At 36.4% G+C, this 24,211-nt stretch overlaps 1 protein-coding gene and 1 non-coding gene across 2 annotated transcripts in view; both read right to left on the bottom strand.

The window, feature by feature from the left end:
• ZNF804B (zinc finger protein 804B) overlaps positions 1 to 24,211 on the bottom strand; it is a 498,141-nt gene that overhangs the window by 250,134 nt on the left and 223,796 nt on the right. The gene's annotated exons all lie outside the window — the stretch shown is intronic.
• Positions 18,906 to 19,016, bottom strand: LOC132525019 (U6 spliceosomal RNA). The gene has a single exon (XR_009542152.1). It is a non-coding gene; the product is annotated as a U6 spliceosomal RNA (small nuclear RNA).

The raw sequence follows: 24,211 nt of genomic DNA, 5'->3' as shown, positions 1-24,211 counted from the left end.
TGAGGTGTGAATTAGACTTGAGCAAGGGAAGGCAGGAAGTATGAAATTCTTTCCCAAAAAGTCTGTCCACAAGATGAATGGGAAAGCAGTAAAGTTACTGGAGTGGATACCTTTTGATGCTGTTTTTCTTTTCAGAATTTAAAGATTCATTTAGAATTTCATCAGGAAATTGGGGATCTATCTTGGGATCACCTTACAAAACACTGTGATCAAAACACTGATCTACTGAAATCAAATTCACATTATTCTTCTACAATCCATTGCTTAATGATGTACTGTTGTTCTACATGAAATATGAATCAATCATAATCACAATTATCTTGCCTAAAGGTAAAATCCATGTTAATAATGCATCTTTCCTCTAGTCAGACACCTATATGTATCATAGAATATAAAACTATATTTCTTGAAACTACAACTTAAGACAAGTATATTTTGAATTTAGATAACCTTCACCACCATCCAGAAAACGTATCTATCTTTTTTGTTCATGTCATGTATATTTCTCCAAAGAAGGCATACAGATGGCCAAGAGGCACATGAAAAGATGCTCAACATCACAAATTATTAGAGAAATGCAAATCAAAACTACAATGAGATATTACCTCACACCAGTCAGAATGGCCATATCAAAAAGTCTACAAACAATACATGCTGGAGAGGGTGTGGAGAAAAAGGAACCCTCCTACACTGTTGGTGGGAATGTAAATTGGTACAGTCACTATGGAGAACAGTATTGAGATTCCTTAAAAAACTAAAAATAGAACTACCATATGATCCAGTAATCCCACTCATGGGCGTATATCTGGAAAAAAACATGGTTCGAAAGGATACATGCACCCCAATGTTCAGTGCAGTGCTGTTGACAATAGCCAAGACATGGAAGCAACCAAATTTCCATTGACAGAGGAACAGATAAAGATGATGTGGTACATACATATACACAATGAAATATTACTCAGCCATCAAAAAGAATGAAATATTGCCATTTGCAGCAACATGGATGGACCTGGAGATTATCATACTAAGTGAAGTAAGTCAGACAGAAAAAGACAAATATCATATGATATTGCTTATATGTGGAATCTAAGAAAAAAAAATATATACACAAATGAACTTATTTGGAAAATAGAAAGACTTAGACTGACTTAGAAAATGAACTTATGGTTACCAGGGGGGAAAGGTGGGGTGGCGGGGGAGGAACAGATTGGGAGTTTGGGATTGACATGCTGTATTTAAAATAGATAACCAACAAGGATCTACTGTATAGCACAGGGAACTCTGCTCAATATTCTGTAATAACCTAAATGGGAAAAGAATTTGAAAAAGAATAGATACATGTGTATGTATACTGAATCACTTTGCTGGACACCTGAAACTAACACAACATTGTTAATCAACTATACTCCAATATAAAATAAAAGTTTAAAAAAGTCTCATGGAAAAAAAGAAAATGTCTTGAATTAGGACAGAATAGGTAAGAAGATATTTAGTAACAATTTCTGCAGACCCTGATGCCCTTTTGAGTCTTCTTGGGACAACAGGATTGCGTTAAAAGACAGTGCCATTCCAAAAGTCTTCTAGAACCTTGGATTCTTTCTTAGCAAATAACATATTTCTCACTCTTACTCAAGGAAATGATGAAAGTACTGAATAATCAAGGGATTTCTCATTTATGCATTGAGTTAAAGAAGATATTTTATTGTTACATATCACTGAGAGATGAAACAAAGAATATAGTTGTTAACAAACTTTCAAAGGGATTAGACTAAGTTGAATGTTAATTATGTGCGTAAAGAAAATATCTGGAAAGAAATGGTTTTTTAGTAAGTGACTGTCAGAATATACACAGCCAAACTTCCCTTCTGCTTATCCCTTTGTAAGCTTTTTGAATTGAGTGTTAAAAATTAAATAAGCTTTTTATGAAAAGGAAAAACATTTTGATACACTGATTCATTCATCCCCCCATTCTCCAAAAACTGCTATTTTTAATTTCAAACAGCTATTCATGTTTTACTAAGAAAAATATCAACTATATTAAGCATAAGGCAATAAAAATGCTTTGATTACAATTAACTTTATGTGCACTGAATGAGAAATGGAATTCTTTATTGGAGAAGTAATAATCAAATCAGTAGCTACTACAAAACAAGTTATGACAAATTCTTTAATTATGAATTGCCCTTGTCCACACTTTTCTCTTTCGATAGTCCAGATTATAAATCCAGTTGAAAAAAATAAATAAAACATGATGAATAAGTGAATTTTATTATTTTCCTCCAGTGCTAGGCTTTAGGTTAAAATAGGGACAGCAACTTGACATGCCATTGGTATGGGACATTTTAGTACTAATATTATGAAATATGTATTATTTTTATAAAGAACTTTTAGTTAAATTGTGCTTCTTTCAGTTTTATCAGTAAGGAACAGTCTAGGATGATTCTCTTAAAATAAATTGATGGTCTCTAAAACATAAATTATTGGCTTTGCTCTAAAACGAATATGGAAATCTTGTGATTTCTCCATATGTCGTTCAAATAATGTTTTCAAGTCCACTGCCATAGGTTGAGAAACTAAGAACAGAAAAGAGAATAAAGTAAATTTATGGCTAAATACTAATAGTGAATGATTGCTTCAGAAGAAGAAAACATGTCAGTTTCCCACATTTTCCTTAATGGTTAAACATATTTAACAAAATCTTGGTAGCCTTATGGTAAAAGCCTTTTTCCTCATATTTTACTGAGAAGTATTTGCGGCCAGCAGAGTTAATGCAGGCTCATTCAGGAAGCCACAGCACTCTGTGCATTAGGACTCTGCTCTGCGCCCCTGCTTTTAGTCCAATTATCCCACATTGTGGGATGAGGAAGGTCATTGCTCCTGCTTGCTGGTTCTCTTGACGTTTTATGTCTCTGTGACCTTACCATCAATTTATCCAGGGTTTCTCAAAATTAACCAATCTTAAGGATCACCCTGGAACTTCTTAAAATCAGACTTCTAGACCCCTTCCTCAAGGGACTATGATTTTCCTGGCTTAGGGTGGGTCTCCTGAATCTACATTTTTAACAAGTGGGCAAGGTACTTTTTAAGATTAGGTAAATTTGGAAATAACATCTCCTCCTCTGCTCTTATCTCCTGAGGATGACCTCTCTCACCCGTTGTGATTCCAGTCCATGGAATATTCTTTTCCGTGCATGCTTGCATCCAGTCTGTCTTCCATCTTTCTCCATGCACATCCAGTCTGTCTTCCATCTTTCTCCATGCACATCCAGTCTGTCTTCCATCTTTCTCCATGCACATCCAGTCTGTCTTCCATCTTTCTCCATGCACATCCAGTCTGTCTTCCATCTTTCTCCATGCACATCCAGTCTGTCTTCCATCTTTCTCCATGCACATCCAGTCTGTCTTCCATCTTTCTCCATGCACATCCAGTCTGTCTTCCATCTTTCTCCATGCACATCCAGTCTGTCTTCCATCTTTCTCCATGCACATCCAGTCTGTCTTCCATCTTTCTCCATGCACATCCAGTCTGTCTTCCATCTTTCTCCATGCACATCCAGTCTGTCTTCCATCTTTCTCCATGCACATCCAGTCTGTCTTCCATCTTTCTCCATGCACATCCAGTCTGTCTTCCATCTTTCTCCATGCACATCCAGTCTGTCTTCCATCTTTCTCCATGCACATCCAGTCTGTCTTCCATCTTTCTCCATGCACATCCAGTCTGTCTTCCATCTTTCTCCATGCACATCCAGTCTGTCTTCCATCTTTCTCCATGCACATCCAGTCTGTCTTCCATCTTTCTCCATGCACATCCAGTCTGTCTTCCATCTTTCTCCATGCACATCCAGTCTGTCTTCCATCTTTCTCCATGCACATCCAGTCTGTCTTCCATCTTTCTCCATGCACATCCAGTCTGTCTTCCATCTTTCTCCATGCACATCCAGTCTGTCTTCCATCTTTCTCCATGCACATCCAGTCTGTCTTCCATCTTTCTCCATGCACATCCAGTCTGTCTTCCATCTTTCTCCATGCACATCCAGTCTGTCTTCCATCTTTCTCCATGCACATCCAGTCTGTCTTCCATCTTTCTCCATGCACATCCAGTCTGTCTTCCATCTTTCTCCATGCACATCCAGTCTGTCTTCCATCTTTCTCCATGCACATCCAGTCTGTCTTCCATCTTTCTCCATGCACATCCAGTCTGTCTTCCATCTTTCTTCATGCACACTTGGAGCTGGCACCCGTACGCTTCCATTTTGAAGGGCAGATTCCACTTCCCCATTTTCTTCAAAACCCTGTGGGATTAGAGTATCTTCCCCAGAAGCTCTGAGGTTTATGGATAGGAAATGAGTAGAAGACCAACTAGGATTAGATGAACAGGGAGCATACTAGAAATAATAGATGCTCAAAGCAGGAGGACTAGAGAAGACAGACCAGGGTGGGGGGGCAGAGCAGGGATGTGAGTAGGAAGAGCACAAGTTTACAGCACAGGGTGGAAATATAAGGTTGTGGTCAGTGACCTTACCTGGAGGACGTAGTGGCCTGTGCCAGGTGAGGCTAAGGGTGATAAAGGGGCAGACAGTCCTCTCCAGGAGAGACAGGCTAAAAGGGGGTATTGGTACCAAGACATGTACAGAAACAACTGTCATTCAAGGCAGACTATAATAAAATCTCAAAAAGATAGTATTAAAAGGTTACCAGGGGCTTCCCTGGTGGCTCAGTGGTTGAGAGTATGCCTACCGATGCAGGGGACACGGGTTCGTGCCCCGGTCCGGGAAGATCCCACATGCCGCGGAGCAGCTGGGCCCGTGAGCCATGGCCTCTGAGCCTGTGCGTCCGGAGCCTGTGCTCCGCAACCGGAGAGGCCACAACAGTGAGAGGCCCGCGTACCGCACAAAAAAAAAAAAAAAAAAGGTTACCAGCATTCTGAAGGATGAGAGATCATACATATTTGAGAGGATTAGGATCAACTTAATGGCAAACAGCATTTAATCTAAGTCTTAAAGGATGGGTCAAATTTTGAGAGATGCAGTAGGAGAGGAAGTGTTTTGGCAAAAGGAATTCATTAAGCAATGGCTGAAAGAATCAGTCTGTGAACAATTTAAATGAATTAAAGCAAAAATCTGTAACGTAGATATAGCCTAACACTTTTTCTACATAGGTGATTCTTTCAAGCATCTGGGTGGCTGTTCCTGCCAGTAGACATGACACTCCTGAAGGTAAAACAGATGTTGATGCCATATTTTACTCAAAGTTTCTAGGGATGTATGTCACATGTAAACATTTGGAATTACCATTATGCTTAGAAACAGAACTTTACTTAATATGTAAAAACAAAAAGCAACTACCAGCAACCTCCTTAATAAGGATTCTGTCGTTCTTTCATTAAAAAAAGATCAGGTAGTGTTGTAGTTTAAATAAAACTCCATGCCTTTCAAAGAAATGTTATAATTTTCTTTGAAGGACTTAATGAGGCTGAGCCACAGCTAAGAAAATAAGATGTGAAATTAACATATGTGTGAAATTCAATCACACCTCTTACTAACTGGATGTAATGATAACCACAAAAAAAGGTGACTACTTTAAATAAATAAGTGATGATAGAAATGAAAAATGATGTTAATTTAATGGTTGATTAATTGGTCCTCAGTGTATCTCCCAAATCTAGTTTGGGATGGTGGCCTCCAGCTCATACTTTAAGCATTCCAAATGTGTATCAATAAAACATATATTGCTTATAAAAAGTTATACAGAACATTTCTAATAAAGAATTGCATTCAATATGCTACAGCAGGTCTAACTTATATAAACACACACGCACACACCATGCGCACACACCTTTTACCATGCCCATCTGTTGAGTCAGATGGAAGCACACTACAGATATCTTCCAACCTTAATGTCATGGTAGTGAGGGCCTCAGTCCTGGCTCCCTATCCATCAATTGTATTTTATATCTCATTATGTCAAGATTTTCAAATTCCCCTTGAGGCCATTCACACAGTTTTGCTACTTAATAGAGTATTGATTCATTTTGTTCTTTGTCATTCTATGTTGTAAATGTTTTAAATAATATAAATAATAAGGGAAAAAAAGCCGTATTACTGCTTTAAAGTAAATAGCCTGTGATAACCAGACTCTCTATATTGGAAAAAGTTCAAATACTACTAAATTTAAATTGTTATATTTAAACTGTATTATTCAGAACCTCCCATTCAGAGCTATCATCCAAAAGCACAATGTATTGGTTCAGATAGGCATGGTAAAGGTAATGTTAATAGGCGATTAAAAAAACACGTAAAAAAAAAAAAAAAAAAACACGTGAGGGAGATAGATAATGGTGTCTGTTCACTAAAATGTGTCAGAAGGATACTCCAAGAGCATTAAATATGAGAGAGAATTGCATTCAATAGCCAGTGAACAAGAATGACATAAGAGAACGTTCTGGGTGTGAACACTAGCAGTGGGATGGGCCAGCTGAACATAATGCAACGTTTTTCCCAAAGGATGAAAGGTTTACATCTGATACAAGTTCCTTTATGCAAAAACACTATACAAGCTCACTATTTCTATACAGAAAATACAGGAGGGAGGTACAAGATATTTTCTTTGAAAATGCACACAATCTGTAGTCAAGAGACTTTCCCTCTCTCTTGTATTATTAACATCATGTTGGTACGATACATTTGTAAAAATTAATAAACCAATATTGATACACATGATCTACTAAAGTTCACAGCTTATTCGTATTTTCTTACTGAATGCCCTTTTCTGTTCCAGGATCTCATCCAGGATACCACATTACATTTAGTCATCGTATTTTCTCAGGTCCTAACAGTTTCTCAGACTTTTCCTTGTTTTAGATAACCCTGACAATTTTGCATATTGGCCAGGTATTTTGCAGAATGTCTCTCGGTTGGGAATTGTCTGGTTTCGCCATGATCGGGTTAGTATTATGGGGTTTGGGGAAGAAGACCACAGAGGTTAACAGCCATCCTTATTACATCATAGCAAAGGTATATATTATCAACATAATTTATCACTGCTAAGGTTAAACTTTCTCACCTGGCTAAAGGGTCTGTCAGGTTTCTCTACTGCAAATTTACTCTTTTTACCCTCCTTTCCATATTATACTCTTTGGAAAAAAAGTCATGATGCACAGCCTGGACTTAAGGAGTGGGCAGTTATGTTCCCCTTCCTAGAGGACTGAATGTCTACATAAATTATTTGGGATTCTATTGCACAAAAGATTTGTCTATACTCTCATTTCTTTCTTTATTCAATCACTTTTTTATATCATCATGGACTCATGGATATTTATTTTATACTTTGGGTTATAATCCAATACTACTTTATATATTCTTTATACTTTTTTTGCTCCAATTTTTCTCATTTTGGATATTGGTAGCTATTTCACTTGACTCCTGTGTCTCTTTGACGTACAACCATCGATGTTTTTTTGTTTTTGTTTTTGAGCACTTCCTTGTTTTCTAGCATCTATCTTGTTATAGATGCTCCAGGATATCTTGTATATTCACTGCCCAGCCCTAGAATCAGGCCATCAGGCATTTCTCTAATGATCCTTGATCTTTTATTGGAGAAGGATGTTAGAAACCAAGATATGGGTGCTAAGTATGCTCTGTGCTACTGGGGTGTCATTGCCTTCTAGGCCCTCTCAGATGACAAAGCAAGATAATATACATATGTATACTAACCTGTGTATGTATGTGTGTGTGTGTGTGCATGTGTGTGTGTGTATAATTCTCCCCTAAACATACTTCTCCCCTTACTTATCTATATTCTCCCACTCCAACAGTAAGAAACCTGGCTCTACCATTTGCCATCCATTATTTATTTAATGGTTCAATCCCCTACTACTTTATTTAAATTTAGAGCCAAATCCCGTTGTTTCCAGAATTTTTATCATGTGTAAATAGCATTTAACATTTAATTTAAGAAGTTAAATAGAGATATACCTTCCTTTATTCTCTCATGCCTACATCACCAGCACCATATGTTTTAACAACAAACAAATCTTCCTCTGAGGTTTGATCTTGTTACCTCATTTGGTGATATAACCACTGGGACCAAAATTACAAATAGGTTATGTTCCAAATGTTTGCTTTCCAGTCAGTCATTTGGAACTTGTGGCTTTTGTTTTGAAACACTTTATAAATAATGGTATGATTTCTAGGCTAGCTCACAAAGGCCTATTTAACTCAGAATACAATTGTAAGGGTATATATTTGCAATAAAAAATAATAGAAAGTAACATTGGTAAGTACAAAGGGCAACATTAAAACAATTAAATGAGAATTAGTGTTGTATTAATCTTAGAATATAGTTGCTTAGGCAAAGAAAGCAAGGGTTGAGAGTACGAAGTCCATTAAATGCAGAGAAAACATCTGTGAAGGGGCAAACCAGCACGGTGACTTCTGAGATTGCTGGAATACACAGAGTGGGATGTAGAGTGGATTGTAATGAGCCTGGACAGGCAAGCAGAAACTTAATTATAGTAAGCTTCATGTGCCATGCCAAGAAGATGGGATATAAGTTTAGGGGAATGGGAAGCTAATGAAGAATTGTATGCAAAAGCATGGCATGATCTCATTTTTGACTTAACATTACTCTGATGACAATCTTAAGGATGGGTAAGAAAGGGGTAACAAAAGAGGCAGGATCAATTAGGAAAATATTGAAATGGTGAAAACAAGAGAACTAAGTTAATAATCCAGTACTCTTGAGGAACAGGAAGAGTGTTCAGATATGAGGGATGATAAAGAGATGGACACTTGGTCTCAATTACTGGTTGTTATCATTGGGGTGAGGGAGGAATGAACCTCTATGATTTCCTCTTTACTGGTTTGAGAGATGGGGAAGTTAAAATGCGCATCTGATGGTGCCATTGATCAAGACAGAGTATATGGTAAGAAGAGAAGTCTGTCTTATCTTTCATTCATAATTCAGGTATTTTTATAATATTTTATACCGGAAGTGATTTCCTAAGATACCTGCCAGAAAATGGAAAACACAAAGGGTAGAGAGTTGTTACAAAGAATTTATGTGTATTTATAAGAAAAGATTAGCAAAGATGTACCTTCATAACTATAAGAAGTACCAGCAGAAGAAATGAGGTGAAGACAGCCTATACTGCATCTCTCTGAGAGGGAGGAAAGAAAGTGGGACAAAGGCCCAAGGAATCGCCAAACCAGGCTCCAGCCGGGAGTTGGCACCGTCAGTCCAACTGGAGGTGGGTGTGTTTATAATTTAGGGAGAGAATTGTCTAAGGGAGGAAATATGCGATGGGCTGTTTCTTTGTACAAAATCAATCTTGAGTCAGATGCATGTTTTTATGATATTGGAACAACACCATGGATTATTTTAGTTGTGATTTCTACTCATAAAGCTTTCCTAGGGATCTCCTTGGGATATAATTCGATAAAATTAAAACCTTCCTTGCCAGTTAGATAGTATGTGTATTATATGCTCTATTACTATAGTGTATTTCATGTGTGACTTAAAGTTCATAACTACTTATAATAATATTCTATAACAAAGGTTCAATTTTCTAACCACTTAATTTCATCTTTGCTTATCTATTTTCCCATGTGCAAATCAAGGACCTTCCTTCTATGACACCTCTATCTTCCCTCTCATTATTTCTCATGTTGTTTACACACCTGTGGGTACAGGGAGAATAGGACCATAGCAATAGAAAAGCAGGTGATATGCCAGGATCTCTGGAAATTTGAAGCTCTTGAAGGACTAGTCATCACTTAGCATTCATTTTTCTTCCAGAAAACAAAACAAAACAAACGACATTAGCAACAACAAAATCAAACAATCTAGTCCAGACCATCAGTTGTTTCTTCATCTGTGTTAACTGATTTCAATCTGGAAGCTGGCATATAGCCTGGAATTAATTTTTGTAATTTGTTTCTTCTCTATGCAAAATGGATCTGCAGGAAACTGATGAAGAGGATAAGTTTTTATACTCATCTCATATATAAACTTTATTATACTAATGAATGTGATAAAAATAAATGAATGTGACTAAAACAAAGCAAAAACAATTTGAGTGTTTTTAAGAAACTGTAGCAACAAATAAATATGTGATGAAGCAATAAAGCAGGGAAGATCTCTAAGTAGGATCATTATTCTTGAAGGATGGTGTTAAAGATAGGAACATTTCTATGGAAGACTCCTGAAGTATACACTTTGAGTCAAACACAATCTGAATAAATACAATAATATCTTAGTTGAAGCTTTTAGCTAACAAAAAAGCAGCCAAAGTCTACACTAGTAACATTAAAAGTAACCAAGAGAAAATTTCAACATTTAGCTTATCATTTGAAAACTTCCATGCCAACAAATATTGTCTGCTTTTTAAATCAAACCTATTTTTTCAGATATTTTTGAGGCTTTGTAGATACACTGAAACAAACATAATAAAAGTTATGAAAAATGCATTGATTAATTTTCTAAAACTTTAGTTCTAATCTGCTATGGGAACTGAGAAATATACTAGACAAACAAGAACATGTGAGTAGACTAATGGAAGAGACAGACAGGAATACTGATAGAGTAGAATACAATGTTCTTTGTTATCAGTAGTGTTAAGAAAAGATTCGTATATTACTGTCTTGGGGAAATTATAAATACCATCCTGAGTAGAAAACTCAAAGGATGAATAGGAGTCTGGAGAAATAAAGATGGGCAATGGATTCTAGAAAGAATTGAGATAGCAGGATGGATGGCATGAAGGCCTGACAGAGATGGACATGAGTGGGAATCATGAAAAAAGTAATAAAGCTCATGCAGAAGATATGGGAGAGACAAAACAGCAGTGAGACTGGGCTGGGGATGGATTCTGCAAGATCTTGAACAACAAATTAAGGAGTTTGGTTTTTGTCTTGGGGGAATGCAAGCTTTAAGCATTTGAGAAATGATTTTATATGTAACAATTCTTTGACAAGGTCATTTTTGTTGGTAGGTAATTGTGAGTAGTATGAGAAATGCACTAAATACTAAATATGGAGAAAACTGTGGGGAAGAGAAGATTTAGAAAACTTGGAAACCATGCATCTAGAGCCACCGAGTGACCTATTGCCCTGAGGCTGGGATACCTGGGAAGTCTGAGGAGATCAGACCGTCCCTGTAGTGCTAGAAACTAGCAGGGCCCCATCCTATCAGGTTTAGACATTGCTCACACTTGGCCATTGAAGCTTATATTAGACCAGTGAACTTGAATGTAGAACAAAGCATTACCTATTTGGAAAAACTGTAATGGTCTTTTGACAAACTGTGGTATACAAAGACTTAGGAGTACAGAGGAAGCACCTCAGGGGCTGCCAAAGTAACAGGGGCAGAGAGCCGCGGAGTAAACTCTGAGATGTGCACTTCTGCTGCCCTTGCTTCAGTCAGTGCAACTCTTCATCTGCTGATTTTTATTTAATTTTACATATAGGGCTTCTGCTTAAGATTTTTATTAAATAAATATTTCTATTATTTAAGAAAACAAAACTGAATACCAATGGTGTACAAGGCCAATATTTCCCAAAGCAGATTTTTAAAAAGTTTCCTTTATATCTAGGTCCATCCACATCTCTACAAATGACCCAATTTCATTCCTTTTTATGGCTGAGTAATATTCCATTGTATATATGTGCTGCATCTTCTTTATCCATTCCTCTGCTGATGGACATTTAGGTTGCTTCCATGTCCTGGCTATTGTAAATAGTGCTGCAATAAATATTGTGGTACATGACTCTTTTTGAATTATGGTTTTCTCTGGTAGAGTGAAGTAAATCAGAAAAAGGAAAACAAATATCATATATTAATGTGTATATGTGGAATCTAGAAAAATGGTACAGATGTTCTTTTTTGCAAAGCAGAAATAGAGACACAGATGTAGAGAACAAATGAATGGACACCAAGGGGGGACAGGAGGGTGGGATGAATTTGAAGACTGGGATCGACATATATACACTACTGATACTATGTATAAAATAGATAACTAATGAGAACCTACTCTATAGCTCAGGGAACTCTACTCAGTGCTCTGTGGTGACCTAAATGGGAAGGAAATCCAAAAAAGAGAGGATGTATGTATACGTATAGCTGATTCACTTTGCTATACATTAGAAACTAACACAACATTGTTAAGCAACTATACTCCAATAAAAATTAACGAAAAAGAACGGATAAACAATAAGGTCCTACTGTATAGCACAGGGAACTATATTCAATATCCTGTGATAAACCATGATGGACAAGAATATGAAATGAATGTATATATATGTATAACGGAATCACTTGCTGTATAGCAGAAATTAACATAACATTGTAAATCAACTATACTTCAATAAAATAAATTAAAAATAATAGTTTTTTATATCTAATTCCCAAAGGATTCTTGATCCTAAGAGATTCATTTATTATCTAAATTAGCTTTATGAAACAATTATGAATTGTCATTAACTTTCTCTTTTTGCCACGAAGATTTTTCCATGAGCCGTAACAGGTGTATGAATGACCTTTGGAAATGCTAGCTTTAAGATAAACCACACATATGGACTCCACTCTCCAATGTGGTATATTTACAGCATGTTACAACAGTTTGGAGTATGTGGCCCTCAATATCAAGACGCTTTCAGGAATGTTTTCTGGAAGTAGACTTCTTGGGTTTAAATCTTGGCTTTGCCTTTATCCTGGCAAAATTGGGGGGTAAATTAATTAATCTCTGTGTTACTGCAGTTCTTCTAGCTATAAAATGTGAATAATCATAATATCTTCTGTTTAGGGTGACCATGAAGATTAAATCAGTTTATATGTATAAAATATATGGAGCAGTGCCTTTATGAGGCAGAAGCTATATTACTGTCAGCTATTACTATTGGCATTATGTAAGCCTTGGGTCTTACTAAGAAATTGAGCCAGCTTTTGGATTTTTTTTTTGGTTAGTTTTTATAAAATTTATTTTTATTGAAGTATAGTTGATTTACAATATTGTGTGAGTTTCAGGTGTACAGTAAAGTGATTCAGTTATACATACATATAGATCTATTTTTTGTCAGGTTCTTTTCCTTTATATTGAGTATAGTGTCCTGTGCTATACAGTAGGTGCTTGGTGGTTATCTATTTTATATATAGTAGTGTGTATATATTAACCCCAAACTCCTAATTTATCCCCCCTCTTTCCCCTTTGGTAACCATAAGTTTGTTTTCTATGTCTGTGGGTCTGTTTCTGTTTTGTAAATAAGTTCATTTGCATCATTCTTTTTTAGATTCCACATATAAGTGATATCATGTAGTATCTGTCTTTGTCTGTCTGGCTTACTTCACTTAGTATGATTATATCTAGTTCTATCTATGTTGCTGCAAATGGCATTATTTCATTCTTTTTTATGGACTTTAACAGCATTTGCTCAGACTAGTATACCACCTAACAAGTAGTTTGCTTATTGTTTGTTTCTCTGTACTGTAATGTATGGTCACTGAGAGTAGACAGTTTCATGTATTTTGTTTGTTGCAGTATTTCCAGAAATTAAAAGAGTGCCTGGAAAATAACAGGAACTCAATAAGTATTTGCTGAGTTAATGAATGAATTCTTATACCAGTGAACTGGAACTAATACTAGTATCCCTTTAATGCCTCATGTGGTACTTTGATATTTACAGAGCCATAAGGCAACTCCGAAAATACCAAATGTAAGCAAGGGAGATAGAAAACCTATTTATTTTCTTAGAGCTCAGGGCAGGTACAGTTTTAGACTCTCCCATAGCAATTTGGGGGTCCAGTGAAGTTTTTCCAGTATAATTCCACAAGACCATCCCTGTATCACAAACAGAGCTGACTCAAGGATCAAGATGAGGTGCCCTCTCCAGGGTATGTAGACCCCAAGATATATCTGAATCTGTGCTCTACTTTCTATAGCCACTGTCCTCATCCATCACAAACTTAGGCATGTCTGTGTGTATGTGCCAGAGATGGGGGTATTCCCTCTATACTGTCTGAGTGCTACTGAGAGTTTAGTTGTGTGTGTGTGTGTGTGTGTGTGTGTGCGTGTCTGTGTGTGTGTGTGTGTGTGTGTGTGTGTGTGCAGAGGAAGAGACAGGGTGTGAGGGAACCTCATTTCACTGCACCTAAGAGCAGATGTGCGCAATCAGATCCACTGCCTGTAAGGAGAAAGGCTCTTTTCTTCTTTGTCCAATCAGGCTTTTGTTGAGCTGATTAGAATCAAAATTAGAGAATGAAGTAGGACAGAGAAGGGAGAGATGGATTCCTATGAGAAGGGACATGATGATACTTCTGGAAACAGAAAATAACCTAGAAAGTCTGGGAAAGTAGAGAGACATATTTTTAAAAGACAGAGAAAATTGGGCAGCAGCCAAGATGAAGGAAAATTTGGGGCCAAAATTTGAATAGTTTTTACAAAGTGTGGCTGTGTGCAAAGTGGTAAAATACTCATTTCCACATCTCTTCCAGATACTTTGGTTAAAAACATTAATTTATTTTTTATTTTTTTTATTTTTTTTTTTTTGCGGTACGCGGGCCTCTCACCGCTGCGGCCTCTCCCGCTGCAGAGCACGGGCTCCGGACGCGCAGGCTCAGCGACCATGGCTCACGGGCCCAACCGCTCCGCGGCACGTGGTATCCTCCCGGACCGGGGCACGAACCCGCGCCCCCTGCATCGGCAGGTGGACTCCCAACCACTACGCCACCAGGGAAGCCCCCATTAATTTATTTTTAAAGATTTTGGAACCTCTGCTAGCAATCTTTGGAGACACACCCTTGCAGAGCAGGCCACCTTGTAACAGCAGTATGACTGCTACTTTTTCCCCACACTTGTTACTCACATGATTGGTTTACATTGCAATTCTATTTCAAATTCTGTTTCATCAATAAAATATATATTTAGAAACAGTAACTTTGGATGGGGAAACAGAGGTTTATGAGCTTTTAGGCCTTTTATAATTTTCTAGGTTTTTGATGACTTTGGCTAAACCAATATCCTAAATTTTCTCTAAGAATTGGTCAATTTTTGGAATTAGATATCTAGAGTAAAATTAATGGTAAATGTCATGAAATAGCTTAAAAAAACAATTTCAGTTACATGTTGTAATGTGTCAAAAATACAGAAATGCATCACTCTCATTTCTGCATGCTTAATGGTTATAAAGAGCTGCTGTAGAAACAGGGAAAAATACTTATAATAATACTGCTAATGAATTTTATTTCAAAATTTTCTATAACTGAGTGCATTAGGCAGAAATCAGTTGAATAAAAGAAATTAATGGGGGAAGAGTTAGCATATGATGAAAGGATTAAATCACTCAAATTTAAAGACATTAAGTCAAGCACAGCGAAAATCAAGTGTAAGATGATATTATTGATGATGAAATTTATGTAAGATGAATCAATGAGACAAAACTGATTTTATGAAGAAATTGTAATATTAAGTGAATAAATCACTATACATATATGATCAAAACTATGAAAAATCTTAGAAAGAAAGCTGGAACAAACACATCTAATATTATATTGACAGTGAAAGCTTTTGTGAGCCTGGATGATCACTTGTTTCCTTTCAAACTTTCTATTTCTCACCACTGCCCAGAACAAACACTAATTAGCTTTATAAGAATAAAATCAAGTAAACGTTTTGTAAATGAATGAAACGAAGCCTTGCTCCAATAATGGTATTGCTTTTCTCAAAACCCACTAATGAGACCCTATACCTCCGTTTATGTATTACATAGATATTCTAGCATGTAAATGAGTTTTACATGTTTGAAATGAGCAGATGCTTATTTCTGATGGCCTTGTTGGCACTTTTTGGGGGGAGTTGAACAAAAAGCTTTGAGGAATACTTGGGAGAGGACAGCAATTCTGCCGTATCTTTAATGCAAGTAGTAACAACTCTTTTTGAATCACTGACTTTTCTTGTTCATTAAATTATGCAGGCCAAGTAGCTAATAAAAAGGTAATATTTCATTATACTCATTCTGCATTTAATCAACTTTTATTTTTCTTTCACTTAACTTTTTATGTTTTCAAGTATCAACCTAGTCTCATCCTCGTTTTGCAAAACACTACTCTGATTATCAAGGATTTGGTAAGGCTAACATAATCTGCCTCATATTTTCTGAATTTCAACATTCTTAGGAGAAGGTGATTCAAATGATTTGTAGAATAATGACATAACAACCGTATGCAAAGAAAGTAGTGTTACTTCTTTCATACCTTCTTGCTAATGGAAATAATAATATTTAGTAAAAATGAAGGCAATATGTTTTCTATACTTTGAAAGCATCAGAATTAAACACCGGATTTCATAATGAAAATGAGCACATGTGTAAAGAAAAGCTAAATATTTATAAACTAAATTTTACGGGCATACCTTGTTTTATTATGCTTCGCCTTACTGCACTTTGCAGATATTGTGATTTTTACAAATTGAAGGTTTGTGGCAACCCTGCCTCAAGCAAGTCCATCTGCACCATTGTTTCCAACAGCATTTGCTCACTTCATGTCTTTGTATCATGTTTTGGTAATTCTGGTAATATTTCAAAATTTTTCATTATTATTATATTTGTTAGAGTGATCTATGATCAATTTTTGGATGTTACTATTGCAAAAATACTATGACCAACTGAAGCCTCAGATTATGGTATTGTTTTAGCAATAAAGTATTTTCTAATTAAGGTTTGTCCATTGTTTTTTTTAAGACAGAATGCTACTGCACACTTCACAGATTACAGTATAGTGTAAAAGTAACTTTTATAGGCACTAGGAAACCAGAAATTCATGTGACTCTCTTTACTGTGGCGGTCTGGAACCAAATCTACAATATCTCCAAGGTATGCCTGTAGTTCAGGCATCTCTTTATGTTGTGCCATCTTCTTTTAATAAATCATGTGGCCTCTACAACAACACCAACAAAAAAATTATCATTGTTTTCACAATAGAAGTTTAAAAAGTATAAATACTATTTCATCCCTGGAATAATCTTATCACAGCTTCTATGAACTCTGAGAAGCACCTTAAGGCTACTGTAAACAATAGAGTTATACAAGTCCCACGGTTCAGTTTTCTGATTTAAAATAAGGAACTGTTTTGGGCAGAATTCTAAAAATGACCCACCAAGATTCTGTTCCCTAATCCCTGGGACTGTGAATATGATGAGGTACCACACATTTGATTATGTTACCTCACGTGGCAAAACGGAATTTGGAGACGTAATTAAAGTTACTAATCAGATGACTTTGAGTTAATGAAAAAGGAGATTACCCAGCTGAGTCTAAAACAATCCCATGTGCCATTACAAGACAGAGAGGTTTTCTCTGACTGGTAGCAGAAGACAGAGTTAGAGAATTTATCGATTACTGAGATAGATGGGGCCACAAGATAAAGACCTGAGAGCGGCCTTTAGATGCTGAGAGCAGTTCCTGACCAACAGGCTGCAAGAACAGAGGCTTAAGTCATACAACCACAAGGAACTGGATTCTGCCACCGACTTGAATGAGCTTGAAAGCAGATTCTTTCCCAGAGCCTCTAGGTAAGGGTCCAGCAGTGCTGACACTTTGTGAAACCCTGAGCAGAGCACCCAGTTGAGCTCACCCTGATTTGGGATCTACAGAACTAAGAAATAATAATTGCGTGTTGTTTTAAGTCACCAAAATTGTGTCAATTTGCTAAGAGAGCATAGGGAAGTAATATAGAACTGTAGATTGTTTAAACCTTGACCGGACCTTAAATAAGTCCAAAGTCTAAGAAAAGACAGGTGACAGAGAGAGGATTAGGGCTATTACAAAGCATTGTAAAGAGAGGGGAAAAGAGAGTTATTATTTAACCACTAATATTCAAAATATAATTTTTAAGCAATATATTCTGCTTAAAACCAAACTTTTGGAAGAGAAAAAGAAATTAAGGACTCTTTTGCACCACATCAATAGCTAGATTTTATGATGGACTTTTTTCCCATACTGTCCATCCTCAAGTTTAACCCTGAAACTGGAATAGAAAGAAGGAGGAGCTGACACAGAGGAAGTAAAAGAATAACCAAAGCTTTATGATCCCTGAGGATTGTGGGAGAGTGAGGCAGAAGATGGAAATAAAGGTAAAGAGAGAGAAATGTCAGTATTCTCATTTTTTCCCTCTCACTTTGGAAACATTATCTAAAGCATTCTCTATGTTTAGCTCCGTGTTTCAGGCTACTGAATGAGAGGCCCTCATGGAATGTGACTCGTGGATTGTGGCCATATCATATGTGAGCCTGCCAGTGTGGAATACTGAAGCAAAAAGCCCTGATATATAGCACTCTTGACCGACCCTTGGGTCACATGACCAGTTTTAGGTTTTACAGTGATTGTCTTGACTAGAGCTCTAGGCTGCATATATTCACAATGCTAGTTCATTAATCAGTGGGTTTTTTTTAAATTGAAGTAGGGTTGATTTACAACATTACGTTAGTTTCAGGTATACAACAAAGCTATTCAGTTTTTTTTTCAGATTCTTTTCCATTAGAGGTTATTACACGATATTTAATACAGTTCCCTGTGCTACACAGTAAGTCCTTGTTGCTTAGCTATTTTATGTATGGTACTTTGTTAATCCCATACTCCTCATTTACCCCTTCCCTCCCTTTCCCCTTTGGTAACCACAAGTTTGTTTTCTATGTTTGTGTGTTTCTGTTCTGTATATAGATTCATTTGTATTATTTTGGAGATCCCACATATAAGTGATATCATATAATATTTGTCTTTGTCTGACTTACATCACTAAATATAATACTCTCTAGGTCTATCCGTGTTGCTGCAAGTGGCCATATTCCATTCTTTTCTATGGCTGAGTAATAGTCCATTGTATATGTATACCACGTCTTCTTAAGCCAATCATCTGTTGATAAAAATAGGGAACGCTTCATAAATTTGCATATCATCCTTGTACAGGGGCCACGCTAGTCTTTTCTGTCTGTACCGTTCCAATTTTAGTATATGTGCTTTCGAAGCAAGCACTAATTAATATTTTGTTTTGTTTTTTAAATTTTCAGATGGCTCATATCAATGCTGCTTTGATTTCTCCCCACAAAAGAGCAAAGTTATAGGTTATCTATAGATATCACTAGGCAAATGGTCACTGGAGGCATCTGACTACAGCTACGGACATATTCTAAAAACATCAGAGGAGAGGACAAATTGCATGCTTTATCATTCTTGCATGGCTACTCCAAGCCTGAACATATGGTGGCCCTTGGGTGGAGCAACCAGAGCTATGGCTCAAACGATCCCCTGAGAGAAATCAAAGTTTAGGTTGGGAATGATTTTCACAGGTTTTCTGTGTCCCTGATGAAGAGGCACTAATGCAAAGAGGCCAAGATGGGTCCAATGGTTAGTCATCTTATTCATGGGCAATGTAGGTTGAGGTGTACTCACTCTTGATATGAACAAAGTAAAGTTTCCTTTAAAATTACCCATTGCAATGGTTGGCTACAATGAAGACATAGTCATACCTGGGAAACTTATAGTTGAATCAGAATCTCTGAGGGTGGGACCTAGGCATCAGTATTTTGTGAAAGTTCCCCAGGATGTTTTAAGGTACAATTAGAGTTGGAAATCACTGATTTAATGGAACGTCTATTCATGTGCATATAGAGATAAAGCAACATTAATCCTTGTAGTGTGAATCAGTGTTAAAGTGTCTCTTCTTTCTCTTCCCTAAGTTCCTTTAGTTGTGCTCTTATATCAACTTTCCTTCTTCCTACAGAGATATTCTTCTTTGTGTCATTACTATTTTCTGTGGTTGCAAAAATCACATATTTAAGAGGATTTAATCAATCAATCAATCTGTCTAAAGTTTCTATATCAAGATCCACATCCACTTGTTATTGCTATTTTTCAAGAATACTGGAAATGGTAATAAAATAATTCCCTATAATTGACATAATTCCTTTTAAATATTAGCTTTGGACTCTCTACTCCCCTTGTTTGATCTCTACTCCTTCTCGTATTATATAAAGTTTTGCAATAACTATTGTTATAATTAAGCATTTATGCTATACACACATCAGTGAATGCATAATGTTCACTGCCTATTTGACAATGGTACTTAAAATATATGCTCCCATGTCAAGTATCATTTGATGCAAAAGAGAGCAGCAAATCTCTCTCTTGTTGACAAACAATTCAGGCAATAACTCTGAACATCCAAATCTCCGCATTTTCAAAAGAAAATGTAAAGCTTCTATCTCTCTCTGGTGATATTTTATTTTCATTCCCCATCTCATTTGTTTGTCATTTGAATCCATACTCTCATGATATAGAGAGATTTTCTCTTTTTCTTTTTATGGGTGGTAAAAAGCTTTTAGTGTGTTCTTACTCTTTAGGCTACAGACCAGTTTTGTTTTGATACACTAATAAGAAATGTGTTCTCATAATAAACTTGAAGTATGAAAAGGGAGACTGATTCCTTACAAAGCCAGGCTGTTGATGTTAATTATGTTCCTATCAGAAATATGTTAGGTTTTCAAGCAACACAAAGATATATGGACACAGTTGATTTCTTTCTTGTGCTTGGAGTCCAGTTGGGGAGATAAACCTTACACTTGAAAATTCTCCTTAGAACAATGTAATAATATAAATTCTATACAAATCAAGCTCCTGCATGTGCACTCTGAAATAGGTGAGGCCACATGGCTGCTGTCATAAGGATATGCTTGATTGATTATTGAAGGCGCTTGAGCTGAAGGATGCTTTGAAAGAGTTACAGACGTTTATTGTAAGGAAGAAAATGACATACAAGTGAAACAGTCACACATTTGAAGGTCATGTAAATAACCAATCTTATGGAAAAGCATGGAAAAAAAAAACCCCAAGCTGTGCTACATAGAGCTATTTGATAGAGGATTTAGCATAACAGACTCCAAGAAAAGGAATGACGCAAATTGTTTCAAGTTAAGGAACTATCACCATTATTTTAAAAAATGATTTACTTGGAAATAAGGTACCACTAAAAAAAGTTTAACTATTTAGTAAGTAGTTCATCTTTGTTTAGTTTTGAGCCCACTTTTCTTTTGTAGGATGAAATAGGACTGACATAGGGTCTCAAGGTCTAGAACTAGCTTTGGGGGTAGAAGAAAAGATAGATATCAAGCTCCAGAGTAGGCTGTGATGAGGGCAAACGCAGGTTGGTGTCTAAGGTGAGTCAGAGATGAATGCCAGAGGAAATGCATCAAGTAAAAGGGAAACAAAGGGTAGGGAGCAAACAAAGAAAAGTATTATAGGGTGTAAGATGTCAGCAACAGGGAATAAAGCAAGCTACAGAGCAGGGCAAGGTGAAAGAGGACTGGAATTTGTTTATGTACTGGGATCCTTGGAGTTTCTTTCTACTGGATGCATGGTTCTTAAGTATATTAGGTAGAGTGGAATGCTCATCATTTGTGTAGGCAGTAAGCATTAAGCACTTTGGGCAGGAATTTGGTTTTATTCCTTCGCATAAGAAGGTAAACACAGCAAAAGCAAGAAAATAGACTGGTATTATTTTCTAAAAACAGATTATTTGTGCTGTGGGGCAGGAAGGAAATGCCACAATTACTAAAAATAAGGTGAATCACAAATCATTAGTTGTCATTAGCTCTTCGTTTCTTTAAAGAGATTGGAGATATGAGAAGAAATAAATGAGGATGTTGGAAAATAGTTACTGTTGGAATAGGGACTAGGAAAAGGGAGAAGGAATTTAAACAATTTGGCAGTCTTTCTTGGCTCTATTGCTTTAATATTACATTAATGTATTTTATGACTATCAGAGTCTTTGTTTGCCAGAACTTGCATATGCCCTGTTAGCATTTTATAAATGGAGGACCCATCCAAAGAAATAAATTATTGGAAAATATATTTCCAGTTACGTGGGGATATTTGAGGCACAGGATGCATTATGTTGAAGGAATACTTGGGTTTACTGGTTCCTGTTAGAAGAAAATGTATCTTCCATAATGGTTTTGTTTACATCTGAATTTACTTCTGCTTCCAATTCATTTGGCATGTATGCAATCAGTTTGTCAACAAGTAAGAATCAGTAAATCACCCATGGTGTGCACAGAATGTTTTTATACTGCCAAAGGGTCTGTGGTTCCTGTGCCTGTTACAATCTTCTAGTATTTCCGATCCTTTCCCTATATATAAGGCATGCTGATTCACATCTTCCCATTAAAACAGGACACAACTTTTTTAGAGCATGAATTTTTGTGCTACTTACTTTTTCTGTAATGACAGTCCTGTTAAGCCAAAGATGCAAGGTTAACTAACTCAGACACATGAACCGATCACAGAGGAGCTTCTTCTGTGTGTTGTGTACAGAAGGCCCTGCAAACAAGGGGGCATCACTAGATTCCCCTCACCACCCTTCACATGTCTACACTATGGCATGCATCTCACAGAAGCTGCCGTCTCCTAGTCCATAGACCAGTGCCAAGTAGAGTTCATGGAAGATAGAGCATGATGAGAGTAGTGTATTAAATTTTTAAATAAAAGTAAACCATAATTCAAAAAGAGTCATGTACCACAATGTTCATTGCAGCACTATTTACAATAGCCAGGACATGGAAGCAACCTAAGTGTCCATCAACAGATGAATGGATAAAGAAGATGTGGCACATATATACAATAGAATATTACTCAGCCATAAAAAGAAACGAAATTGAGTTATTTGTGGTGAGGCGGATGGACCTAGAGTCTGTCATACAGAATGAAGTAAGTCAGAAAGAGAAAAACAAATACCGTATGCTAACACATATATATGGAAATTAAAAAAAAATGGTTCTGAAGAACATAGGGGCAGGATAGGAATAAAGATGCAGACGTAGAGAATGTACTTGAGGACACGGGGAAGGGGAAGAGTAAGCTGGGACGAAGTGAGAGTGGCATTGACATATATATCCTACCAAATATAAAATAGCTAGTGGGAAGCAGCCACATAGGACAGGGAGATCAGCTTTGTGACCACCTAGAGGGGTGGGATAGGGAGGGTGGGAGGGAGACGCAAGAGGGAGGGGTTATGGGGATATATGTATACAGATAGCCGATTCACTTTGTTATACAGCAGAAACTAACACAACATTGTAAAGCAATTATACCCCAATAAAGATGTTAGATAAATTTATATTTTCAAAAATTGTTTTTTATTTTAGATTACATTCTTTAAAAATAACCTTCTTCAGAAAATGAGTGAGATTGTGTATTTTTTTTTTTGTTAAACAAACACAAATGTTTAGTGGTTTTACATAGCAATATAAAAATATGATTTTCAATATTTTTTGAAAAATGTTAGTCCATTCACCCATATACCTATAAACTACTACTACAGACTATAGAACTTTAAAAATAGAGATATTCTGACATCCCCCAAATGAAAAGTTTAACATTATAAAACTGTAACTCTTGGTGTTCATCTTGACAGTCAAGTGAAAACTATGAATGAAGGTAAAGGATTTCTCTTATAGATTTAAAAACCACTTCAACATTGGGTTAAGTTCAAGGAAGACCATTCACTGCATGCATACATGTTCATATATATATTTAATATGTATATATATATATATATTTAATCCCTGTCCTCAAGAGAATCATCTTCTAATCAGAGAGATGAACATGCAATAGACAATTTCAATAAAGTGTTTTAAGTGATGTAATTAGAAGAATTAAAGAAAGGTTATAGGAATTTAGAGGAGAAAGATACTGTCTACTTATTATAGAAAACATCACACAGAGGTACATCAAATGGCTTGAGTCATTTAGCTCCAGAGAGCTAACTTGGAATGTAATAGTCAAGGATTTTTTCCATTGATACAACCTATCACTTTGCATCATTACATTTGTTTGGACCATTCATGAAGTCAGAGAGAAGAAGGGCTTCTCAGAAGTCTCGCACAAATATAGAAGAAATTGCCAAAGGTAGAGTCCAGTTGTATAGAATGAATGTGTTATAATCAAACGTTAACTACAAAAAACAATGATACAACATAGCTAATGGTGTCCGAGTTTAACACCAGAACTGAATTGGCCTATCAGCAAAAAGCAATTAAAGTGTGACAATGCATTTAAAAGTACTGACGTTTGCAACATGAAGAATTACACTGCTTCATTAAGAAGAAATGATTGCCTTATTCAAAAAACAGGACAATATTTACTCTTATGTAAAACTCCTACAGATTTCAACT

This window comes from Lagenorhynchus albirostris, chromosome 8 (genome assembly GCF_949774975.1).
Source record: "Lagenorhynchus albirostris chromosome 8, mLagAlb1.1, whole genome shotgun sequence".
Classification (NCBI taxonomy): Eukaryota; Metazoa; Chordata; class Mammalia; order Artiodactyla; family Delphinidae; genus Lagenorhynchus; species Lagenorhynchus albirostris.
This window is presented reverse-complemented; position numbering and strand designations above follow the sequence as displayed.